Here is a 27,266-nt window from a genome sequence, read left to right as displayed (position 1 = left end):
TACGAAAAATTCTAAAGTTACACTACAAATATCCCTCTGCTCTACTCTACGACCTTGTTCCCTTCCCCAGCATTACAGACTTCATAAATACACTCCAAGGAAAACTAGCTCTCAGAATTCAAATACACAATCATCACACACTTTCTCTATTCAAACTTCCTCCCAGTAGCTGTCTCAGGCTAAAACCAAAAATAAACTAGTGCAGAATCTTGAATCAGATGTTCCCATTTTCAATGATTTTACTGAAAACATTAGCCCATTCTTTCTGTGATATTCCATATTCCAATTTATTTCTTATTTATATTTCTTAGTGTCTATAAGATGTGTATTAGGTGTCCTATAAAATGTGTAATCTTAGTGTTTTCTAAATGTGTACTTGTCTAAATGTGTTCTCTAAAATTTCTCTTCATGTTCTAAACAATTCCTGATTTCAAGAATGTTCTGTTTTTACTCTACAATGTGCTTCTATCCCACAATGTTATTTTTTTTAATACTCGTCAAATCTAACCCTTAAACTGCATGCTGAAAGAGCTTAGGCTTAAGCAGTATGAATACTATGTAAAATTCAAACATGTAAACCACTTCATATATGAATAAAAACATTTGATGTACTTTTACATGGGTGAGGGATACGTGATCAATGGATAGTTAAAAGGAATCCACTAACTACTAATTAAGATAAATTAAAGATTTTTTTTAGAAAACATAAATGAAGTATAGAAGTTAAACTGTTAACTTATATTACTAAATAGTGATCGAGTATTAAGCTTTGTACTTTTAAAATCTGTAGTTTTGTACTAATTACTTGAGACTATCAAAGTACATTAACAAACTATTTGGACATGTGTAGTTGCTGGTCGTTCGTTAGTCGGTGGTTCTGTTCGGTTTTTGGGTAAAATTAATTAAGGCAAGAAGTGAAGTGAAGCGGTGTGCAATCATGGTGAATGGAAGTAGTTTATGTGCGTGGTGTTTGAGGTGGAGCAAGAGGAGGCAATTTCGGTTTGTTAAATGTGGGGTAGAAAATTTAGGGCGCAGGTTGCGGGGCCAATAAAGTCGCGCCGAAGATTACCTGACCCTCAGGTCCGAATCGTTTGCATACATTAAGACCCCACCGGCAATCGAAAGAGAAGAAGGTAACAACCAACCAACCACCCACCCCAAACCTTTCGTATCGATTGGAGAAGAAATCGCGATAAATTGAATGCGGACCGACAGTTTTTCACTGTCTAAGTGTATTGGTCCCATGGGGACGATCAAAACCCCGGAGTGCATTTCCAAATCAAGTCCGATGAAACGGCCCGAGGATCAAACATCCCCCCTAAATAAAAAGAGAACAAAACGTTAAATAATAAACTGCAAATAGAAAACGTCTAATTCGCAATGCATCAATTTGCCAAAGGTCCGAAGAAGAAAGGGATGGTCCATATCTCACAGGATTATTCTTCAGGCCCAGAGTGCATTACTGAAGGTCGTATCTCTTTCTTCAGGTTTAAGGACTAGCGAGGGTGGAGAAAGCGAATTCAAGTGAGCCAAATCCATAAAAAAAGTGGCCCTTCCACAACCCCCTGCATAAGCCTCAGGAATAAGAAGACGAAAATCATCATCCGCGACCTCCGGGCATCCAAAGAGGATCACGTAATGCCACCCCCACATCTGCTGCAAACAAAAAAAAATATATAAAAATTCGCACACAAATCTTGCAAAACGAAAATAACATCAATATTTTCAGTATTCGGAAATTGCTTTCAATTAATATTATTTATTTCGCAGCGAACATTTACGTCGCCTCTTACTCGCCGTGAATATTTCAAATTAATTTTCCCATCGATTCAGTTCATTTTTAATTTTAATTCCCATTTCTGTAATTGAAAACGCAATTGTCAATCGAATGAAACGAAATATACAAATATAAAAACAGTATATGTATAGAGTTGAAGCCTCCCCCCAACAACTCCCATCCACCGTGAGCAATAATATAATCAAATCGTCGGGGGACAAAAACAACAACAAAAAATTGTATGAATACTGCACAGTTTTAATTAAAATTAGTTTCATCTGTTGAGCAATTTCATAATTACGAGAAATTCGATTTCCGGAAGACAAACATTTATGTTTGTTCGTTTTAATTACTTCTTATTGATTTTATTTGTATAGATTTGTTAGAGAGTTTTAATAATGTATTTATTCAAACAATAAATAGACTTAATGAGTCATGGTAAATTATTAAATAGAATAAATACATCTAAGAAATAATTACCATCTACTAAATCTGATGTTCCCAGCCTTTTACCTTTTTTGAGAGATATTAAATACAATTCTAAAGAATATGTTAAATTAGGCCACTTGGGCCACTTGTTCAATAAGAATGTCTATAAATATGCATCATAACTCATAAATTTACTCATATAGATTTTTTTTCCTCAATTTTCTGTTAATATAAATATGCTAATATTGAATTTGGGAGAAAAATTTAAAAGTTCTTTCTTGTCTGCATTTGTTAATATTTTTTCAATAATAACTTTCCCTCATTTATTTTACATTGTTTTCAATAAACTAATTATTTGTAAATCAATTATAAACAAAATTTATTTGGCCTAATTAAGCAACACAAATAAAGTTTTATAAAGTTAAAAAAAAACAATATTCAACTGAATCGTTGATTAAACTTTAATTTATATATTAAAATAGAATACATGTGTTTCTATGCTGTTTTAATATAGAAGTAAAAGTTTAATCAACGATTGAATTGAATTTAATTATAAAAAAGCAATAAACTAAATGCAATTTCTGAACTTCAATATTGGATAACATATGGAAATATTTTTGATTATTAATATTACAAAATAATAAACTTGGTTTCATGTTAATGTAGTTTCCATGAAATTGAAAATCAGTCCGAAAATTATATATTATTTTAATTAAAATTAGTTTCATTAGTTGCGTACTTTCGTAATTGCAAATTCATTGATTTCCAGCCCAAACATTTCACAATACGAATATTTTGAATTAGTTTTGCTTTTTGTCATAATGAAAATTCAATTAACTTATAAATATTGTAACAAAATCGAACGATTTATAAGTAATTGATTATTTATATAACATGTCAAGTACATGAATTTAAAAACTTCTGGAATATGTAAAAAATTATGATGTGTACACAGTACTTGACAATGTGCAAACAATACTCTAATAATATTAGAACCACAAATCTAATGACATGAAACTTCTACTTGACGTTTAAGTTTAATCTTCTACTAACGTCTGACATTTGACACATTATGTAACTACACAAATATTTACTTGTAGGAGAACAAGTAATTATGTGGATTTACATTACAACCTCAAATTTAATGACAGGTGCTACGAAACGTCGAAACATTGATGTTTGACACCTTACAAAATTTGACGAGCACCAGCTAAAATTAATTACGTAACTACACAACTATTGCCTTGTAAAACTACAAGTAGGTATGAGCATATTGAATACAACAACAAATCTAATGACAAATGATATGAAACGTCTAGTAGATGTTTGATACCTTATAAAATTTGGCGAGTTCCTGTACTTCTAACTACATTAAATTACTTGTAAAAGTACAAGTAATTATGAGAATATTGAATATATATTTACAATACAACCACAAATCAGATGACAAATAATATGAAACGTCTAGTTAACAATTGTTATCTTATACTATTTGATGAGCACCAGTACTTGTAGCTACATAAGAATTTACTTGTAAATGTACAATTAGTTATGTGCACATTCAACATATCTTTATATTACAAATCAAATGACAGATTTTGTTGTAATGTGTACTTGACATTTGACACCTTCACTGTCAACATGTTACCATCTTAAGGAAATAGGGCACAAATAATACATTTTTATGCAATGTAATAGTCACGTTTTTACATCTTAATCACACATGTTATATCAGTAAAATATCATTGTCTATTTGTCGTATCACAACTTACAAAATGCAATAACTGTCAATGTCGTCAATCAGTCGATATTTTATTACGATTTGATACAGTAAAAAAGTTACATATTTGTACTTTAATTATATAATACAATTTTAATTAGTACTTGACGTTGCCAACTAAAGATAAATTAAAAATAGTAATAAATTGACAATAACAAGTAAAAACTTCGAATTACAGGTATTTAGTAATTAATAATGATTATTTATTTATCTATAATAAAGATATTTACAAAAATCAAATAGATAAGAGTAAAATAATAATTTAAAAAGACGTAAAAGTTCATATGTTTTAAGGTAAGTTATTTTCTCATTTAAATAATATTACAATTCGAAGGTATTTTATAATCATTTAAAAGTTGGGAAGTGAGTGGAAAGGAAATGGGAAAAAGGACGATAAAAAAGTGAGAGAGAAATAAAAAAATGCACGTGGAATGCAAAGAAATGAAATGTAAACTTTTTCAATTTCTCTTATAAAAGTTGGTGTGTGTGTCGGAACTATTGTAATTTCTTTGGGTCGGGTTTGAGATGGATGAAAAAAGAAAATAATAAGAAGTTACCTACGGCGATGATGAAATAAAAAAATGGGAAATTTAAACGAGCGAAAAGTGTGCATTTGAAATTATTAGAAATAAATGTGGTGAAAATTGGAAATCAAAATTCGCAGCGAAACGGCATACACTCTATACCAATAATAAATTTTTCGGTTCGCGAATTTTTACAGACGCTGATTTGTTAAGAACCAATATTTCAAAGTCGAAGGGGGTGAAACAAAATCAATAAGGGTGGAGGGGAAAAGTGCTTGTGTTTGTGTATTATGTCGTAAAGGAATAACAGATTCCAATGCTGCTGCGGTCGTTGGGGAAAGGAGTTCGCTCGAAGGAGGATGAGGAAGGTCGGAATACCTCGTGGAAAACAATAAATCACGGTTCGAACTATACGAAAACAATAAATAAACACTCGTCGCCCCACACTAAGCCATGCAATTTCATAAATTAGTTTCGATGATTTACCGGTTTCCGGAAAACTCCAGTCTGTAACGAACAGAAAACGACAAAATAAAAATAAATAGTGAACAAAAAAATACAAACAAATGTGTGTTTGCAAATTGTACAGCATCCATCAACTATTTAGTTATGTAGTATCATTCAATTTTCCGTTAGGGAAACTTACAAACTGGCTTTTAGGGAAAGCGCGCACGGCTCCATCAAGTTTTCATTCAATTTCACTTTCCATTAACTAATTATTCCTGACCACTTAACTGAGTTGCAAATATACGTTGTACATTTTTTTTTCTCGTTAGTTGCAGTTTCCCCTTTGATCAAACGGGAAATGCACTACCGCATTTTTCGTTTGTTTGCTGTGTTGTAGTACATTAAACTACGGCCGTTCGTTGATGTCCATTTAATTCAAATGTATTCCATTGGTATGATTATCGTTTAGTTCCCTTTTCGGAAATGAACGCTTTTATTTCACTTTGACAGGTGTCAGAATATTCTTGTGTGAAGTCAACATAACGGTTACTTTAATTGGGACAATTAAAACCATCGCACCCTTCGAATTAATGATGATAATTTAGTTTTCTTACTCCAAGTATATCATTTAATTTGAGATGATTAAAGTAATTGTGGCATAATCACATAACTTATCTGCTAATGTACCCAAAATAAACGTTAATCTTCAACAATAAAAGAATTGTAATAAGATGCATTTTTAACTTACTAAATAGGTCTAACGATTTCTTTAATTGGGGTAAGAAAAATTGTAGCAAGAAGTACTTAGCTCTTACATTCGTATAATTAAAGATATGATAATTGTTTTTTGTCTTAATTCATCATAAAATTGATCAATTCAATTAATAAAATGCTTAAAAAAGAGAATTAACATTAACTGCATTCATTGCAACAATTATAAAATTATAAAGAAAAAAAGCATAAAATAAAATCAACAAAATATAGATATTCCCAATAAAGTGAAAGGTAACTAGATTAATATTATGTAATAAATAAATTTATAACAAGACAATTAAATTCGACAAATGTACAGTAAAATATTAATAATTTTCACTATATTGAGAATTTTGAGAATTTTAATTACAGCAATGCCTCTCTCGCATAGTGCGGCTTCAATCAGTCCGGATTCAATAATTATGTATTTATATCCTCGATTAGTCCGGTTTCGAACAGTATTATTTTAATAAAGCGATTTTATGTTATAAATATTTTCGATTGCTTTTAATTAATTTTTTGCCTTTCAATTATATAGTTTAAGAACATAAATGAACATCTACAAATAAAATGTAAAATAAACTGTATTAAAGTAATTAAATTTAATTGGATTAATTATAAAATGAGGTTAAAAATATGAAATATATGCAGAGGCACACAAAAATGAATGCATATTTTTTTATCCTAAAAATATATTACGTAACGCTATCTAACGCCAGTTACGTGCGTGCAAGCAAAATTAAAAAAGTTTTTAAATTTTCGTGTATGCATTTAAGTGTGCACCGCTTATAAACATGCAAACATATATACTTTATTTATTTTTATTAAATTTAACAAACTTCTTTTATAATTTGTTTTTTTTTGTTTTGTTTGCTTTAATTTGTAAATTTTAATTTATTTTCAAATACAAATATTGAATTTGTTTTTTTGCACAATAACTTGTTTCTTTTTAATAATTTTAATTTGATTTGATACATGTCTTAAGTATTTATATGACAAATTTTATATTTTTTTAAATATATATCTTATTGTAAATTATTTTCCAGAAACAAATAGAAAATGTTATTTATTTTGATTTGTTTTTTAAATTTTTCTTTGTTTATTTTATATGAAAACCTTAAATTTAATTGTTTTATAAATTTTGATTTTCTTTGAAATCAATATTAAATTAGTTTGTTTATAAAATTTCAAGTAAAATATTTCATTTTAAACAAAGATACAAATCGTAAATTTAACTTTACTACTTTTATTAAAATAAATTTATTTCTTTTGCTAATATAAAGTTTGTTTAAAGAATAAACTTATATATTTTATTTTATTTCTTTCGACAATATTAGTTTATTTGTACATGTTTATGTGTATTTTGAAATTCGTAGTTTATTTCTAAATATTTAACTTGTTTCAATAAAATTATAGATTTTGGTTCGAAACTTTTTATTTATTTCTTTCCTGATTTCTCAAGTGCAAATTATACCTTCTTAATTAAAAAAATTGTATTTGTTCCTTTCGGTAATTATAAGTTTATTTCTATTAACAAATAAATGAATTCGTTTCTTTTGCAAATTTTAAAATATCTTTGACAGTAAATTACAATAATAACACAATATTTTTGTTCATGTCTTAAGTTTATTTTCAGAAGTGCAACTATTGTTTTATTTCTCTTACAAAATTTAAGTTCTTTTGTTCATCAACATAAATTTTAACTTTATTTCTTTAAAAAAAATATTAAGTTTATTACTTTTACTAATTTTAATTTATATATATATATATATATACTTTTCAGTTCATTTCGTGATGCAAATACAAAATTTTCTTCATTTTGATATTTTTGTTTGTTTTTCAAATTGTTGGTTTCAAAACTATTTGTTTTACAAATTTTAAGTTAATCAATGTTAAATTAAAATTTATTACTTTTTTAAATTTGAAGTAAAATATTTTAAGTTTGTTGCCAGGTGCAAATTAAAGTTTGTTAATTTGAATTTTTTAAATTGTTTCGAGAATAATAAGTTTATTTCTATATACACATTTCATATTGTTTTCATTAAAAAAATACATTAATTTGAGCAGAAAGACTTACGGTCAATAGACTTGTGACCTTTTTATTGTATGATTTGTTACAATAAATGTTATTATTATTATTAAATGAATTAATTTATTTTGCAAATTTGTTATGTAAACATAAATTTGTTTCTTTTGCAAATATTAACTTTGATTCCAGATGCAAAGCGCGGATCTGCACGAGGGTGATTACGTTAAACGGCCGAGTCGATTCTGATTATAAAATATACGCGGAGCGTGTCGTAACGTAATTTCCAAACAAAGTTGTTACATGTTCAAGTTTAAACCGTACTATAAATTTCAACTCGTACAAGATTTCCCATCATAATAAAATTAATGTAATCTTATATAATTATCCAGGAAAGAGTGTGAGTATGAGAGAGAGAGAAAGATTGAGAGTATGTTCACATACTAGGGAGGATTGTACGGCGCGGCGCCCTCGTTAAAACAATATATGTAAAATTTATAATTAATTAAAGTTTAGACTAGTTAATTAAAAGTAGGAACAAAAAAAATATAACCTGGAAACGTGATACATGCGTTTGAGCTTCACTTCGTCGTTTCATTCATTTATTTATTTATTTCGTAGGTGTGCGATGCAAGAGGGCGTTTGAATAATGTTAATTACACACACTTAAGTGGCGATTTAATTAAGGATTCCACGCGATACGATCGAGACTTTACTCTAGTTCTTTTTTAAAGGATTCTTTCCACTCTTCGGGATTGTGTACACCGTGGGCGTCCTCCGACTGAAAGAAACCCCGATGTCATTCTAATGGTCTTACCTTAACGTCTTGCTCCACGAGGCGGCAATAAATCACCGGATCGAACACCTTCCATCTCAATCTCTAATCCCATAACAGCCCTAAACGGCCACCATTTACAATTGTCCCTTCAAGAAAATTGAACCGAACCGGAAATGAACTTCGGATTGGAAATCTCTTAGCCACTACTTTCCTATAAATAATTCCGAGGAAATCTCAGATACACTATACATATATATATATACTTTACCTCAAATCCTTCTTCGTTTCATTTCCCGATTCGCTCTTTATTAAATTTATGTATTCCAGGTGACTTCTGGGACTTACATGATTTATGAACCAGAAAACCCTTGGAATAAATAAGTAAACCAACAATGCGAGGTAACGTTTTTAATATCTCTTGAAAATATTTATCAAATCAAATTCAAATTCGAGTAGGCGGATTCGATACTACAATAGAAGCTATTATTCGTTCGGACCCATCTCATCCATGTCTGTGTGTCCATGGTTACATGCGGATAATAATAATAAAATCTGAAATATTCATTATACACAAAATGATTGTGTTACACAAAGTGACAAAATACGTGGAAAAAGGTAACGTGGTGCATGTAAAACGAGATTGTGTTGTAATAATAAACTCACGATTTTTATGTGACGCCATTCACACGAGTAAAATTTAATTTTCACATTAACGTCAATCATTTCCTGAACGCATGTGGAAAATAGTATGTGAGTGAGAGAGAGAGTTGTGGCTTTATGTTGCCGTTTTTATATGGACGTTTCGAGCACAAAGATTCGTTCGTAAAGTCCCAACAATAAATCATATTGTAGAAATAAATAAACATAAGGGTTGTATTAACGCAGTCACCCCTAAGTAATATATATTTTTATAGATTTAGGGATTATAATCCTATTTTTTTTTGAGAAGTTTGTGGATTGGAAACCAAACAAATTCAAAACAATAGCATATGAACTAATTAGAAGTTTACTAATTATATTGTATAATCCCAAAGATAAAGCGTACTCTTTTACAAAAAATGTTTGTTCTAAGTAAGAAAAATCCAAATTTCAATTATTGACATTTTCAATTATAAGTAATAATATATTACAATATTTACTTAATAGTTCAATTCTTATATAAATAATTATAAACACAAATTATAAACTAAAAAAATGCATGAATCATTGTTCATTTTATCATTTACTTCCATAAAATGAGATGATTTATTGATGACATTAGATGGAAACCTACAAGTAGATTAGTTCGTGATTAAATTATTTTTTTTTGTTTCAGTAATTGTATAAGATCTACAATAACTTTCATTACTAAATAAACAAATACATTGATTTTGCCAAATAATACCAAAATTAATTAAAGAGTTCTTAAATTAAAGATATCTTACAGCGTTAAGTAAAGGGTGTCCCAAAATTAACGCAAGATTTGAATTAAATAGAAAACACAGTTTTTAGTTTTCAGACGATAAAATTCAAATCTTGCGTTAATTTTGGGACACCCTTTACATTAATTAAGAACTGTCTAAGATGAATCAAGTTTATAGGACGATTTTTAAAAAATAATATTTGATTACCTTCGCAATCCAATTTTAAGTCGATTTTTCTATGTAAAACGGTTAAAAGAAATACAGTAGTTTATTATGTAACAGCTTTAAAACGATTTTCTGAGTAATAACAAATATAAATTAATTATAACATTTTTATTACAACCACTTGATTCATATTTATTTAAGTAATTTAAATTGTAACAAGAGTTAAAAACTATTTTTTTGATTCTAGATCGTTTTAAGAGTGTAGATTATAAATATTGTAATCGTTTACTAGTATAAATGTATATAATTGATACTTAAGATTGATTATATAAATATTTAAATTAATTGAAATTATTATTTATGTAGAATTAGACTAAAGTTTAATAATTTAAATGAAAATTAGTTCAATAAAAAATGGAATTATTCACCATTGGAATTATGTAATATATTGTTTCATAATTACAACAAATTATCTAATTATTTAAAAAAAATAATATCACATTTTTTTCTTATATTTTTAATGTTAAATATCAATTATTTCATGTTAATATAAATATCTTACTTAATTCTTTTTTTCTGATTTTTAGCGATGTTTACTAGTTTAACATAACTTAATCTAACAACACTTTACTTAATAATATTAAATGTGCAAAATTATAATACAAAATTTTATAGGTCACTAAAATAAATACCGGATTCCCTCGACTTACGAACTAGTTTCGTTCCAAAGGGTTGTTCGTAAGTCGAATTTGTTCGTAATTCAAAATATTCTTATCTTACCATACTTTATCATTGTTTTTTACTTTTATATATGTTAAATTCCGTATTACTGACTGTATACATTTGAAAAAATAGATTAAAATAAACAAAATACATACTTACAAATACTTTTCAAAGTAGACATCATAATTATTTACTAAAAAACGACAAAAGAAACAAATGCAACGAATAGATAGAAAAATATACTATCTGTATATTTTTCTATCATTATATATCCCCTTGTAACAAGTTGGAGTGTTTAGAATTTTGTTCGTAAGTCCGGGAGTTCGTAAGTCGGGAGATACCTGTAATGTTGCCATGTAATCTAACTAATTTTAACCAAAGCTATGAAAATATATTTGACTTCCAAAAACATATATGATATTATTTGAATCTATATTACTTAGAGAAATAGATGTAAAATCATACGTTTTTTTTATGTAATTTTATCTTATTTTTGGAAAAAATAAAGTATTTCACTATGTGTATTTTATAAATCATTAACTATTGTATTGCGGTGATAAATAAAGTTTTAAAGAATAGGCAAACAAAGCAATTTCCATGTCTCTCCAAAGAATTCTCAGCCAAGGAAATTGCAATGAACGTGATTTACGAGGGTTGCAATTGCGGCAGCCGCTTCACGTTACGGATAATTAATTTGTACACTTTTTCGACGTTGTTGTTGTTGGTGCGCTCGAAGCAGAGAGAGAGAAAGACAGAGATGAAAATAAAAACAGAGATCTCGTGAGTGCCCTGTACGGAATAAATTATAAATAACAATGAAATTATCCGGGATTATAGTGAATATAAGCCATTCGCTATTCCGAGCCACATTTGCATGATATTGTATGTGTCTTTGGGTCGCGCTCAGGTGCACATCGCACCTCCCCGAATACCCCACCAACTCCACCACACCAAAATACGAACGGTCCATCCCTTCCTCCACCCCAAAAACCACCCCTCGGCAACACAGTCCGCCGTTGCCGTAACGTAACGTAGCGAAACCGCAGCGTTTAACCATTATAATAGTTAAACTGATTTAATTGTCGGGCGCTTGATTTACGGCGGGGAATCCCCCAGCCGTACAGAAACTGCGACGACGATTCGCTTTCCACTGTCTCACTCGGGCACACTTCCCTTTATATTCCCTTCACACCGAAAATTCACATTACATATACATACACAGACACATTTATGTATGAATACACACACACATACGATCACGTACGCATACAGAGACGTCTATAGACACGTACACCCCCGTCACCCATTATCAACCCCGACAATGGCTACGGTTATATCGCGTATAGATAGATAAATCCATTATATTTCGCTTAGTCTTAGTTTATCTGAATTATAATGGATTGAGGCCCATTCATTTTCGCAGCTATTACTAATGATTCCTGTCCTTTTTTTGTGACTAAAGACAAGGTTTAATATTTTCTGATTTGTTCGTTTGGAAAATATTTGCTGAATAACTAGAAATCTCTATATCAATGATCCATTACTAAGAATTTCTTTAGTTGCATATGTAAGAAAAAAATTATATAAAACATTTTGTAAGGCTTTTAGTTAATTTCTACAAAGATATAAATTAGTTAAATTGAATGTAAATAATCAATAAATTATAACGAATGATTAGTTTATATTTAAGAAAATTGTTATTTCTCTTCAATGCACAAGCTTGTATTTGCTTGTATGAGCTAAATTATTGTTTCATAACTATAAAATTATGAAAATTTTAAATTAGGCCCTTTATATTTAGTCATCAAACTTCTATTTTCCAAATGTTCTAATCTTTATTAAATAACGAATATTTTAAATAAAAGGCTCGAAATTGTTATATTATCAATAAATTACGTTGATTATATAACTTTTCTAATATAATTCTTTATATAATTCAAACAAAATTATCAAAATTGTAAATTATCATTAAATTGTAACTTTATATATTTATTAAGAAATTTTTACTACTTGAGAGATAATCAACCTTTTTAAATTTACTAAATGTTATTTTCTGCGACAAAGAAATGATATGAATGATGAAATTTATAGATTTTTTTTAATAAATTTGTGCAAATACTTTTAGTAAAGAATTCGAAAATTTCCAATTAGTTGAAAATATAACTCGATTCGATAAAATAAAAAAAATAAGTGTGATTGCAAGAGTAATAAAAATCATCCCCTAAGTTTGTCGAACGCCTTATGATTCACGCGATTCATATCACGCGTCTGCACTCTAATTCATCAAAAGCTATATAAAAAAAAACTGTAGCGTTCCTAATTTCGGTAAATTGACCGTTTCAAATCCTTTTTCGGTGGACGTGCAAAAGAAAAAACATAGAAAGAAAAGGAATAACACAAGAAAACAATTATCATAAAACGTAACCGTCGCATGGTCTCCGAAATAACGGACCGTTATTAGTCTAATCACGGTAACGGTAGAAAAATAGACGCATGCGGGATTCTTTCTTCTTCCTGTAGTGCTCAAATCAAATCGGAAGACCCTTTTTTTGGGTCATATCTGGGCTGCAAGGGTTGCGACAACAAATCCGGGTGCGATTATTTTTAATTGGGCATCAGATTTCTCGGGTCGATAAAGGCATCCCCGTTATCGGTGAGGGCACGTGTGTATGGTAAATTTGTGTGTCTGTATGGGTTTGTGTGTATGGACGCCCGCATGTAAGTGGTTCGGAGGACTCGTCTTCCTTGAAAATCTGCCGAGTGGAGGATTCTCCACACCTTGCAAAGTGGATGCCCACAGCTGGGCCCACCCATGCGACCGGCAGTCGTCAGCAGACCCAGCGGGGTCCTTCCAAATCCCCCTCGAAGCTCTGCGCCATATGCACCAGCCATTAGGTAACAACTGCAATACCACAACTACCACCGACGCTGCCGCCACCCTCGAGTCTTCAGAACTAAAGCTGCGGTACCCATGAAGACACCCTTCTGAATGCAACAATATACACTTGATTAGTAGATTAGTATACTGTCCTGTGAGGCAAATAATATATATTAACTTTCAAATGTCGATGTAACTAAATTAATACTTAAATTGAGTTTTTATTTTCATTCATGAAAAACGTGGAATCCTTCTTTATCACTTGATTACAACCAATTGTATTATACAATATTATTGATAATTTAAAAAATGTTTTCATTGGATTGACGAAATAGAAGAAAATAAGTTATCAATATTATTATTTTATGAATCATTATTTATAAGCGTTTTATTGCATTGACGAATAGTTGTATAAAAATCAGGGGTCGGCAAACTTTATTGAACAAAGAGCCATTTTTAAGATATTGCTTGTTTAAAAAACGTCTTGTGAGCCGCACGTAAAATATCGATCGCTATTATTCTAGTAAAACTATTTTTCCAGCATAGCCATGTAAGAACTGTGAGCCGCAATCTGCCAATAAAAGAGCCGCATGCGGCTCCGATGCTTTTCTAATAAATTCATATTATATAGTATTATTATTTATCACAATTCACAAAGAACAAATGATTAAATAATATTAGATGTTTAAAGAAAGTATGTAGAAAACAATCCTGACAATCCTTTAATCAAATTCGATTTATAATACATAGAAAAATATTGGCTAAAATTATTCAAATGTGTTCTTCTCTGTCCAGTTTTACATATTAAATTGAAAGCATATTTAATTAATGTAATTCAATATAAATTCCAATTAATTCAATTATGTTTGTTTTACCTCTTTTTAGAAATGTGCTGTAATTACTTGATTTTAATCAAATATTTATAATGCAATATAATTAGTGTTTTTTTTAAACTTTTATTATTCGATGTATAATTGCAATTAGTGTTTCTTTTTAAAGACAATTGATTCATTCAACAAATTGTATTTATATAATCTTTTAATTGAAGTTAATTTAACGTGTTCACAATCCTATGCAATTTTCAGTTAATTAATTTTAGTTAGATTGTGTGAAAAGTTATAATTTCTTACAATAATATTTAATAGTGGACGCAAATGACTATAATTAATAGTTTGTGAATTGTAGTTTTTATGTACAGCAATTCATTGCATAGTATGAGTAATCGGTTCCGCTAATATCCAGGACTGTATGAAACCGGACTAATTGAAGACTTTCTTTACTTGTCAACTATTTTCTTAGAAGTAGAATTTAGTTTATTTCGAAATTTTCAAACCGGATTATAGTAAATCTATAGATTGTTATTAATAACAAGTAATATAAAACTTAATATTAAAAAGTCCTAATTGTTAAATTATTATTTTTTTTGCAAATATTTTAATTTTTTTCCGTACTTTAATTATGTTGAATATAACGACTAAAATGTAAATTTGTTGCTGATTTTTAACTAAATGGTATAAAAACAGTCAGTGGCGTAACGCGCGCTGAAAACGACGGTGTTGCATAAATCTAATAATTACGTCGGATAAATTACGGTTATTGTATTTAGTTTGAACAGCGCAGCCATTTATCATTTATTTACAAGACTAATAATAATAACTAATAACGCGTGGCGCCCCGGGCATTTATAATTAACATCGCCCGTTCATGCGCCGCAAAATATATATAAACACAACACTTCCCTCGCGCCGCATCCAGTGTGCCACGTTTCGAAACGAAAAACATCCTACCCCTGCAACAACCCCCCCCCCCTCAATAATATCAACAAACAGCAACAACATCAGCAGCGGGATGCGCATTAAAACAGAACTTTCGTCCTCGAAATATAAAACGCCGCATTACGAGCACATATTGCAAATAAAAATTTGCGGTCCCCCTTCTTGTTTTTTTATTTTTGGGGGAAGTTGGGGTGTCAATTCTATGTGGGTCCATCCAAAAACCACTCCAATCATAAAAGTGTCGTCAAGGGGGAGGAGGACAATGAGGACAAAGGAGGAGGATGAGGATGGTTGGGAAGAGGATCAGCCAGTTGTTACCTCAAATGTAGGTCTATATCGTAACCATCTCTACGCCAGAAGCCGGGAGTGACGAGCTCGTTATCGAGATAATAAGGGAAAACGATGTTATTTCACTTAAAACTTCCATGTCAGCCATTACTATGAAAAACCAAGTGGAAACTTCACTCGTACGTTCCTGCATCACGGTTTTATTTCTTTAAATGAACCCGATTATTCCACTGAGAAAGGGACATCTCTCTCTACTATTCATCCATTCATTCCTTACAATCAACTCAACACACTTTTAACACTAATCCACCAGTGGCGGCACATAATAATGTCTAGTGGAGTCTTAAAGTAACGAAAAATCAATGTGGATTTAGCAAATTTCTCCAAAAAGTATAACACTATCTCGCTTCAATCAGTCCGGTTTCACTATTGTACGGTTTAAAAATTTCAAAACAAGCTAAATTTTAATATAGCAAAATATAAATAAATATGAAAAAATTTGTACATAAATTTATATTATTTATACATGAATGGTCGGGGTTTTTAAAGTCTTTGATTAGTTCGGTATCAAACAGTGCGGGATATTGGCAAAACCGATTACCCGCACTATGCGAGGTAAATGAACCCGATTATTCCACTGAGAAAGGGACATCTCTCTCTACTACTCATCCATTCATTCCTTACAATCAACTCAACACACTTTCAACACTAATCCACCAGTGGCGGCACATAATAATGTCTAGTGGAGTCTTAAAGTAACGAAAATCAATGTGGATTTAGCAAATTTCTCCAAAAAGTATAACACTATCTCGCTTCAATCAGTCCGGTTTCACTATTGTACGGTTTAAAAATTTAAAAACAAGCTAAATTTTAATATAGCAAAATATAAATAAATATGAAATAATTTGTACATAAATTTATATTATTTATACATGAATGATCGGGGTTTTTAAAGTCTTTGATTAGTTCGGTATCAAACAGTGCGGGATATTGGCAAAACCGATTACCCGCACTATGCGAGGTAAATGAACCCGATTATTCCACTGAGAAAGGGACATCTCTCTCTACTACTCATCTATTCATTCCTTACAATCAACTAAACACACTTTCAACAATAATTCACCAGTGGCGGCACATAATAATGTCTAGTGGAGTCTTAAAGTAACGAAAATCAATGTGTATTTAGCAAATTTCTCCAAAAAGTACAATACTATATTGCTTCAATCAATCCGGATTCACTATTGTACGGTTTGAAAATTTCAAAACAAACTAAATTTTAATATAGCAAAATATGAATAAAGATGAAATAATTTGTATATAAATTTCTATTATTTATACATGAATGATCGGTGTTTTTAAAGTCTTTGATTAGTTCTGTATCAAACAGTGCGGGATATTGGCAAAACCGATTACCCGCACTATGCGAGGTAAATGAACCCGATTATTCCACTGAAAAAGGGACATCTCTCTCTACTACTCATCTATTCATTCCTTACAATCAACTAAACACACTTTCAACAATAATTCACCAGTGGCGGCACATAATAATGTCTAGTGGAGTCTTAAAGTAACGAAAATCAATGTGTATTTAGCAAATTTCTCCAAAAAGTACAACACTACCTCGCTTCAATCAATACGGATTCACTATAGTACGGTTTGAAAATGTCAAAACAAACTAAATTTTAATATAGCAAAATATAAATAATTATGAAATAATTTGTATGGAATTTTTTTATTATTTATACATAAATGATCGGGGTTTTCTTTGATTAGTTCGGTATCAAACAGTGCGGGATATTGGCAAAACTGATTACCCGCACTATGCGAGGTAAATGAACCCGATTATTCCACTGAGAAAGGGACATATCTCTCTACAATTCATTCATTCCTTACAATCAACTCAACACACTTTCAACAGTATTCCACCAGGGCGGCACATAATAATGTCTAGTGGAGTCTTTACAGTATTTAAAGTAACAAAAATCAATGTGGATTTAGCAAATTTCTCCAAAAAGTACAACACTATCTCGCTTCAATCAATCCGGATTCTCTATAGTACGGTTTAAAAATTTCAAAACAAACTAAATTTTAATATAGCAATATATAATTAAATATGAAATAATTTGTACATACATTTATATTATTTATACATGAATGATCGGGGTTTTTAAAGTCGTTGATTAGTTCGGTATCAAACAGTGCATGATATTGGCGAAACCGATTACCCGCACTATGCGAGGTATTGAATATATAATATTAATGATGAAAACAGATATTTTATATTGTATGGGCTGAAATCCTGCAGCACTTCTAATTTTACATAATAAATTGTAATTGCACCTCTTTTGAAAATAAAGAAGCAATACTACTAAAAAATCAATATGTATTGAAAATATTTCATAAAATTTGTTTCATTTTACAAAGATATAAATTTAAAAATTACTATATTTTTCGGATCATTCGCACCTATTTTGACATCGACTTAAATTTGGGTCTTATTATTCAATTTTATAAAAATCCAGTAAATTTGTGTGTGTCTTATCAACGAAAGGTGCATGTTTTCCGAACAAATTGCGTTGTTTTTATAACAGATGAGCTGCAACTCTGCAGCCTATAGAGATGAGACGCCAGTGATCTCAACATTCAAACTATTCACAAATTTAGAAATGTAGCCAATAGTGAAATTGTAGAAATAAATGTTTGAAAAAAAATCAATATTGATTGAAAATATTTAACAAAAAATCATCAAAGCCAACAATAAGCTTTAAACTTCTCTTTGGTTCTGGACGAGCTGCAGATTTTACAGTCATTACCAACGAGCCGCCACTGATCTCAACATTCATCCTATTCACAAATTTAATAATAATTGAGAAATCTTTTAAACGTACAAAATCATGTATTAGTTTAATGGTGAAATTATAGCAATAAACGTTTAAAAAAATCAATATTGATTAAAAAATAAATTAACAACAAATCTTTAATTTTTGTAAAGATACAAATGAACTCTACACAAAATTAAGAAAGAAGAAAATAAATAATAAAATTTCCATTTTATACTGTAAGAGGCTGCAGCTTTTACAGCTCTGATCTCCACATTCATCCCATTCACAAACGCGTAATTACAAATCCGGTATTCACAATTCCTCCCCTTTTTCTTTCTGATAAATATTCGTGCAACAACTTTATTCCAATAGAAAGAAAAGCTACTAGGTCACACACACACACAGTATTAATTATGATTTATACAAATTCTGTTATCTTAAATTGCATCTAAACTGGTGTACCAGTAATAAACTACAGCATATTAAACGATATAATTCATTCCGAGGCATCGTTTAAGAAACATTTAAATTTATATCTTTCTATAATTATATTAACATAACACAAGCACCGAACTTTTTTCCACAGCGTTCATTAAAACCCGCGCAATCTATTTCACAACTTTGTTACATTATTATTTATTTTATAATATAACATAAGCTTAAATCCATTTCAATCTTTTATAATTTGCCTCATTTTTCATTGTTTTTTTTTTAATTTCTTTGTATTATTTAAACAAATATAGATATATTACGTAATTAATAAAAGTTTTAGCTTTTTAATAAAATTTTATATAATCTAATTGGATTGGAAGAGTCTTCCACCAAAAACAATAAAATATTCCTGCTTTTATTTCTTTCAACTTTTTCAAATTTTGTTTTCATTTTCAAGTAAATAATCAAAAATATTTTCTAATTAGTAAAATTAGTTAAATTATGGAAAGAAATTGAGAAATACAGAAACCAAATCTTTTCCTAAAATATTTCTGAAAAAAATATGTATTTCTTCTATCTTCAAAATGTATATATTTTATGTTTATCTAATGGGTCAAACGTCCAAATATATTATGTAAATATTGAGAGTATGTTTGGTTTATGTCTTTAATAAAATATCATGTAATCTGGTCAATACTAAGGGGACAATTTCTATAATACAGAGAAACTAATGGTATTCGTAAACTATCAAGGGTGTGATTGAAAAAGGCAACTTGACCCAATTAACTATGCACCCTATTTTAGGTAAGGACGTGTATTTCAACTGTATCACATTCAGCTTTTAAATCAATAAATAGTTTATGTAAATGCATTGCCACCCTTCGTGCTTAACTCCGATGCAAATAAATTATTTAACTAAAGTATCGTTCCCACATTCTCAAAACCGACATAAAACTTGATTTTACGGATTGATCAATCCCACATACTAAATCTGTCACATGGATTGTAAATAATTGAAAACAACTTTAGGATTTTCATTAGAAATCTTTGTTTCTTTTTATTATTATCCACTTTTAAGGACAATTCTTTCACGATTAAACAAGAATATACATTAATGTTACTTTATCATATAGTTAACATTTAACTTGAGTAACTTTATAAATATGACAAAAAATCACAAATGATTAAAGTTTTCTATTCTAATTATTAACAAGTTTTATGAATAACATTTCCATACAAAATAATACACAAAATCTAGACTATTGTTATATAATTTTGGTACACACTCGTATAAAATACGCAACTTTGATATATTTTGAACTCGTCTAGTATGCATCTTAAATTTTGAAACATTTTGAACAAATATATGTGAATAATTTTACTCTACTAGAAAAAGCACGATTCTACAGTAAATTTTGTATATTGAAATATATAATTATATACTTTTGGTACGCACTTGTATATGTTACTAACATGTATATAGTACGCACTCGTATATAATACGCATCTTAAATTTTGAGAATGAAGAAAAGACACAAACATTTATTATATTAAAATAATTGGTTATGATTTTTTAGAGTAAAAAATTTCAATCTGTATTGTTTTTTATATATAATTTACTTAATTCACATAAAACATATAAAATTTATGAAAGAAATCAAGCTGAAAAACAACAAAATATGCCGGACTGTTTGAAACTGCATACAAATAAATTTCAGTTATAATTTATATATAAAAAATAATTGTATCTCTTATTTAAAACCGGACTATAGTGAATCCAGACTGATTGAAGCCGGACTATGCAAGGTATTGCTGTACAATAAAATATGTAATATAATATAAAATAATCCGTTTAAAATTTTTGAATTTATTTCAACAAAATTAACAATTTTCAAACAAAATTTATTTAATTTATAAAACATAAAATATATAAAAAAAATACTTAAAAAATTATATGTTTAACAAAAAAAAAAAGCTGAATATAACAAGAAGAACAAAATTTGTCGTTCAACATTTGGGTTTATCCCGGAGATTATGTTTTTAAACCGCGAAATAAATTTGCAGAAAATGTAACCAAATGCAGAAAAAAAACTGCAATACTTTTTTTGTTGGTGGAATTAAATGCACAGGATCGATCGGACCGGACTGAATAAATTGTAATTTATGGCATCGCCTTTCAGAATTCATATTTAATAATCGAATGAACAGATTTAATCCCCGGATTAAAGCCCTGTCACAATATACATTAGTAATAGGACGTATATCACATGTAGTGTGTTTTCTACTCTTTTTTTGTTACCAAAAGCCCCATATGAATACAATCATATTCGTTTTTTTTTTTCGTCTCGCTCCTTGATAACAACACGAATTACCAAACGTTAATCCTCTGGAAATATTTACACTTCGGTAATTTATTTACGGCTTACTGTAATTCCCGGTGATGAATGTTGAAAGAGGACATATCCTTAAAAGGACACAATGAGATTTCTCTCTGTTTTTCTTTCTCTATTTCTTCTGTAACAGTAATTTAAGGATGAGATGGAAACGGGTGAAGTAGGAGCAGATGATAATTATTGAGAAAACATCTGCTCGAACGTCGAAGGCAAAATTCGGGTCAGATCCAATAAAAGTCATCATATTTCCAGTCCCAAAATCCCTTTTTGTCCACGAATAAATAATTAATTGAGCCGTTGTCCCTTCTAGACGCATACGTAATACAATTTTTTGTTTTTCTTTTTACTATACATCGGACTCAATTCCACTAAAAGCCCCCTCAGATCCCGGATACCGATACCAGAATAGTTTACATAACATTAATGCATAGATATAATAAATTTATCCTGCGCAAAGTTTGCACTAACCGGTCTCTCCCCCACTCGACGTTGTTGTTATTGAAAACACATCATCTAATGCTTCATACATAAATTGCGAACTAGAGGGTAAGAACACATTTCATTAGCGCACAAAAAAAAATAAGCAACAACAACAACAGCAGCAGAAGCAACTTTTCCCAGCCTATTTTGGAAGAGTTATTCATTTATATATTTATGAAGGAAAACTGGCCCTTTGAGCGGCGCTAATTTTTATATATGTAATGAGGCTTTTAAAGGGGGTTTTCTTGTAAATAATTAAGCATCGTGTTTTGATGATGATGGTTGCGGCCGTATGGAAAATGTTTGGCATTAAATGAGGCGGATTTAAGCCCCTAAATTATTACTTTATGGTACGTATTTTTTAACTTGGCAAGATCCTGTTGTTTTCTTTTTGCACTTGGGGCACTTTAAAGTATTTAGGTTGAGGGTTTTGATGGAGCGAAGTAATTTTTATAATTTATACTTTCTTTTAACGTCTTTATATATATTTTTTTTAATCGATAGATGAGTAATGCTTTCAACAATGAAAAAACATCTTCGAAATTTGACACGTGCTTTGGTATAATACCACCCGGAAAGAATTATTTTAGAACTGGTCAATAGATATAGTTTTTTTATACGTTAAGTGTGCTTGATTAATCGACTGAATAATATCCATTCAACTCTAGCACCTTTTCGAGTTCGAACAGCTGCGAACAAACTAACGTATTGAGTGCGATCGACACGTGGCAAATTACATCATAGGTATCAAATAGATACATTTTAATTTTTTTAATTAATGTAATTGTATTCGTAATTAAACCTTTATTGACAATAAATTTAAATTAATGTACAATACAACATTTTTAGTAATAATCGTGCCAGTATTTGCTAAGAAAATAAAAAAACTTTATGTAATATTCATATCATGGTAAGCAAAGTTTGAAAAGAAAATAAGAAAATAGTTGACGTTAGTTTTTCCGTCAAACAAATTTATTTAACTTTTATTATATCAGATATTTTGATAAATGTTTGATCCAAATTCAGTAACAAATTTTTGTGAATCTTCAGATTCAAGTTAAAAGATTATTTAGTTTATTTTGTTAACACTAATTTAATTAACCTTTCGTTACTCGTGTGGCATCTGCGAGACACCAGCGAGTACAATACTAACCTTAACTTTTAAACTGAAACATAGGTATCAAATAGATACATTTTATTTTTTTTAATTAATGTAATTGTATTCGTGATTAAACCTTTATTGACAATAAATTTAAATTAATGTACAATACAATATTTTTAGTAATAATCGTGCCAGTATTTGCTAACAAAATAGAAAACTTTATGTAATATTCATATATATGGTATGCAAAGTTTGAAAAGAAAATAAGAAAATAGTTGACGTTAGTTTTTCCGTCAAACAAATTTATTTATCTTTTATTATATCAAATATTTTGATAAATGTTTGATCCAAATTCAGTAACAAATTTTTGTGAATCTTCAGATTCAAGTTAAAATATTATTTAGTTTATTTTGTTAACACTAATTTAATTAACCCTTCGTTACTCGTGTGGCGTCTGCGAGACACCAGCGAGTACAATACCAACCATAACTTTTAAACTGGAAAGTTAGAGCAACCCCAACTTATGTACCTTCTTCATACTGACTGACGATTTATAAAAGAAAATCACACCTTTATAGAGTAATTCGTTGAAGGATTAACAGCAAAATATTCTTAACAGAGTCTGTTAGACGCCACGTGAGTAGTGGTTTTATGATATTTTTTTACTTTACCATTTTTGAAAAAAGATTAATAGTGGTTATAATATATATGTAATAAAATTAAATAGGCCAGAAAGACATATGGTTGCATGTAAAGTATAATTTTACCTAACTTGAACTAATCTAATATAAGATATTTAATTTAGGATGTAATTATAATGAATGGTTATAACAGACAAAAAATGTAATAGTATTTTCTATATTCATCGAATCAACTAGTAATTCGTATATGAAATTGCGCAGAATTAGTTGTTAATCTGTCCTAAGTTAATCAACAATAATCTCAGTTAACTTAAACTAATCTATTCCAATATATTTAATTTTTAGTTACAAAATTAGTTCTGAAGTTGTATTATTCCTGTCAACCGTTGTACCTGTCAAAAAATATAACCTTACATTTCCCAACCCTACCTAATTTTCTAGAGAAGTTGAACGTTTACAATGGATCACGGCTGGAAAGGAACCATGGCTCTTCTGAAGTTGTATTATTCCTATCAACCATTGTACATGTCATATAACCTTACATTTCATAACCTAACCTAATTTTCTAGAGAATTCGAACGTCTACAATGGATCACGGCTGGAAAGGAACCATGGCTCTATGTGAAATCCTAACGTAATCTAAATTCATCAATGTTAAACTTATATAAATTTTATGTAATTCAAGTATTTGGTTGTGAAAGGTTGTAACAATGTACACTATTAAGATATCGAAGAAGCTTAGCTCGGAGGAGTCAAGCATGAAGAAGAACAATAGTTTTAAGTAACAGTTAAGAATTGTATTAAGTATGGAAGTAAAGTAAGTAGTTAATAAACTTGGTCCTTCGTCCAAAACATCAAGAAAACCTAATTTTACATAAACTTAGTTACGTTAATTTTGAAGGATATGAATGATGTTTGATTGAAATTGATAGAAAAGAAGAAAAAAAAGTAACGAAATTGTTTCATAAGGATAGAGAATTGAGTTCGTGCGGAGCGAAGCGTACAGGATAATTGCAAGGACACGAAGCGACGCAATAAATAAAAGGATCGTGATTGAAGGGCGAGACGTGTCCCACTCACATTTATTAAATTTTCCGCCGATATTAATAGAGTATGGTTTTTGCAGGCGCGAAAGGCAAAAGTGAGCACATAATAATAACGTCAATATAAATTCGGGCGTGAATAATTAATTTCCATTTTGTGAATGAATGTTTGCAATATAAATAAAGCTCCGAATTGTATCATAATCATCGTGATTAAATTGGATTCGGTGTTTTCATGAATTGCTAACCAAATCGATGAAAAAGGAGCGGAAAAAAAATGGAAATCATCGTATAGCAAAGATAACTGAGAGGGATGCGTTTTAATGATATTAAAATATCGCTTAATCATCCGTAAATTGCCCTTATTCATCTCCGAATCATCAAGTCAAAATAAGATGGAGAAGGCATATGTGTCAAGTCATCCCGGATTATTCCATCAAAATCACATCAATTTCCCTTGCGTTGGATTATGACGAGTTAAATAGGGTGCAATCTTAATGCAATTCAATCCACCCTGTCTCGTCTTCTCCCCCTACGTCCTGCAGGCGGCTCCCACGAACATATTTTATTAAAATTAATGACGAAAAAATATCCATCCACGCGCTTCATGGATTACTCATATTCAATACATAATTAATTAGACACTATAAAATTGTATACGAAATGCATTTGCTGTTTCTTCATTTACTACTCAATTTAGTAACATATGAGAGACGTTAGTGAGGAAGTGCATACTCATGTTTCCTATAATTTTGTAAATCGAAGGAAATGATAATCAGAAAAAAAGCGAACTATAACATAAATAATTGATGATATTTAAGGGAAATAAATATACTGGGTTCAGTCATAGCATTACATGAAAAGTAAGATTAATACATAATAATTTTTTAATTACATTAGTTAATTATTAGTTGAAAAATAAATTATAATGAACAAATTCATAAGTTTAAATTTGTACAATCGATACTAAATTTTAGCTAAATAATTTGTACAAACAAGTTATGTTACTTTACTATTTGTTTATATAATGGTGAAAAATAAAGTGAGAAATAATCTGAAGGAAATTGAGAGAATTGTATTAAATAGAGTTATTTTTTCCATGATTTAAGAGGATTTCTTTTAATAACTTAAGAAGAAATTATATTGTTTTCTCTAAAGATTTGGATTATAATATCGCAATGATGGTTATAGACTTGTAGGCAACCCAAATAGCTTTGCCTCAAGAATACAGTGGTACCTCGATATACGTCCTTAATCTGGTCCCAATTTGTACACTACTTTATTCTAAAATACATAAATACAAAAGTAATTAGATGAAAATTCTTTCAATGGTTTTTTATATATCGTTTCAAGCTTTCTATAAATCTTACAAATTGTCATATAGACTTGTAAGTTAAGGCACAAACATATTAAACCACACTGCACTAAAAGTTAAAAGATCTGAACACATTTATATAGAAAAACAGTTGTACATAGATGTACATAACAAGAACTACAAATTAAAATTGACTTAATAAATAAATAGACAAACTAACGAACAATGTTAACTATATTTTTCTTTAGTTTCTTTTTAAATTACTTTTTTTATTTACTTTTGTTTGAAACAACGAACTATCAAAGAAAATCAAAAATTGGCATAAATATTTAAAAAATTTCTACTAAAATCGATAATGTATTAACTTTACTTCTTGGAAATTTGTTGGTTTTAATTGTTCTTCTTTATGGATATTAAATTAATTTGATCTGATATAATATTCTATTTGTTTATTTACAAAAAATAAGTTGTTTGATACAATTTTAATCAATTACTCGCATAGTCCGAATTCTTCTTTTGACTTCTCAAAATTTAGTACACAAAATTATTTTGTATTTATAAATAATATACAGTCAAGTATTTTTTACGCTTTCTATTTTTATGTGGTTTTAATATCCTCGATTAGTCCGGTTTCAAACAGTAATATAGTAATATTGATGTATATATTGATGTATAACTTGTAGCATTTTTTAAATTGATAGAATTTGCAGTGAATTTATTCGAATCACTTTATATTAGTAGTCTGAATGCAAAATATCTTCGATTGGTTAATAAACGTAAAAAAAACGTGAAAAAGATGAGGTGCTTTTTGATATTTGCTATATATTTCCGCTCTGACGAGAATATAATAAGCGAGTTTTTCCCTAACGAGGAAAACATCATAGTGAAACCCATATTTTTTTATTCCATTCCTCGACCCCCTCGAGGTTCATATTTGTAAGGTAAATAAGGGCATGCAATCTTAATGCAATCAAATTCCCTTGCAGATCTTGCATTAAAATTAATGAGACTAAATAAAAACGTAGCCACGAAACAAGTAACAATTTTCCGCACCGAAACCACTTTTTTTCTCCCCCATTCTTATTCACTATGGTTATATAATACATTTATTATATCTATATATTTTACTTCCGTGCGTGCCGTGTCCGGCCTGGAGGATAAATAACGTAAATCCGAAATGGGGCAAATACACGGGAAGCAGGAAGAGAAGAACAAAAAAAAAGGGAGAAGTGGAGCGCCCGGAGGTGGTTGGATGCAATGGGCAAAAAAAAGGGAGCTCGGGAGAACTGCGC

This window comes from Nicrophorus vespilloides, unplaced genomic scaffold (assembly GCF_001412225.1).
Source record: "Nicrophorus vespilloides isolate i.1.1-1 unplaced genomic scaffold, Nicve_v1.0, whole genome shotgun sequence".
In the NCBI taxonomy this organism is placed as follows: domain Eukaryota; kingdom Metazoa; phylum Arthropoda; class Insecta; order Coleoptera; family Silphidae; genus Nicrophorus; species Nicrophorus vespilloides.
This window is presented reverse-complemented; position numbering follows the sequence as displayed.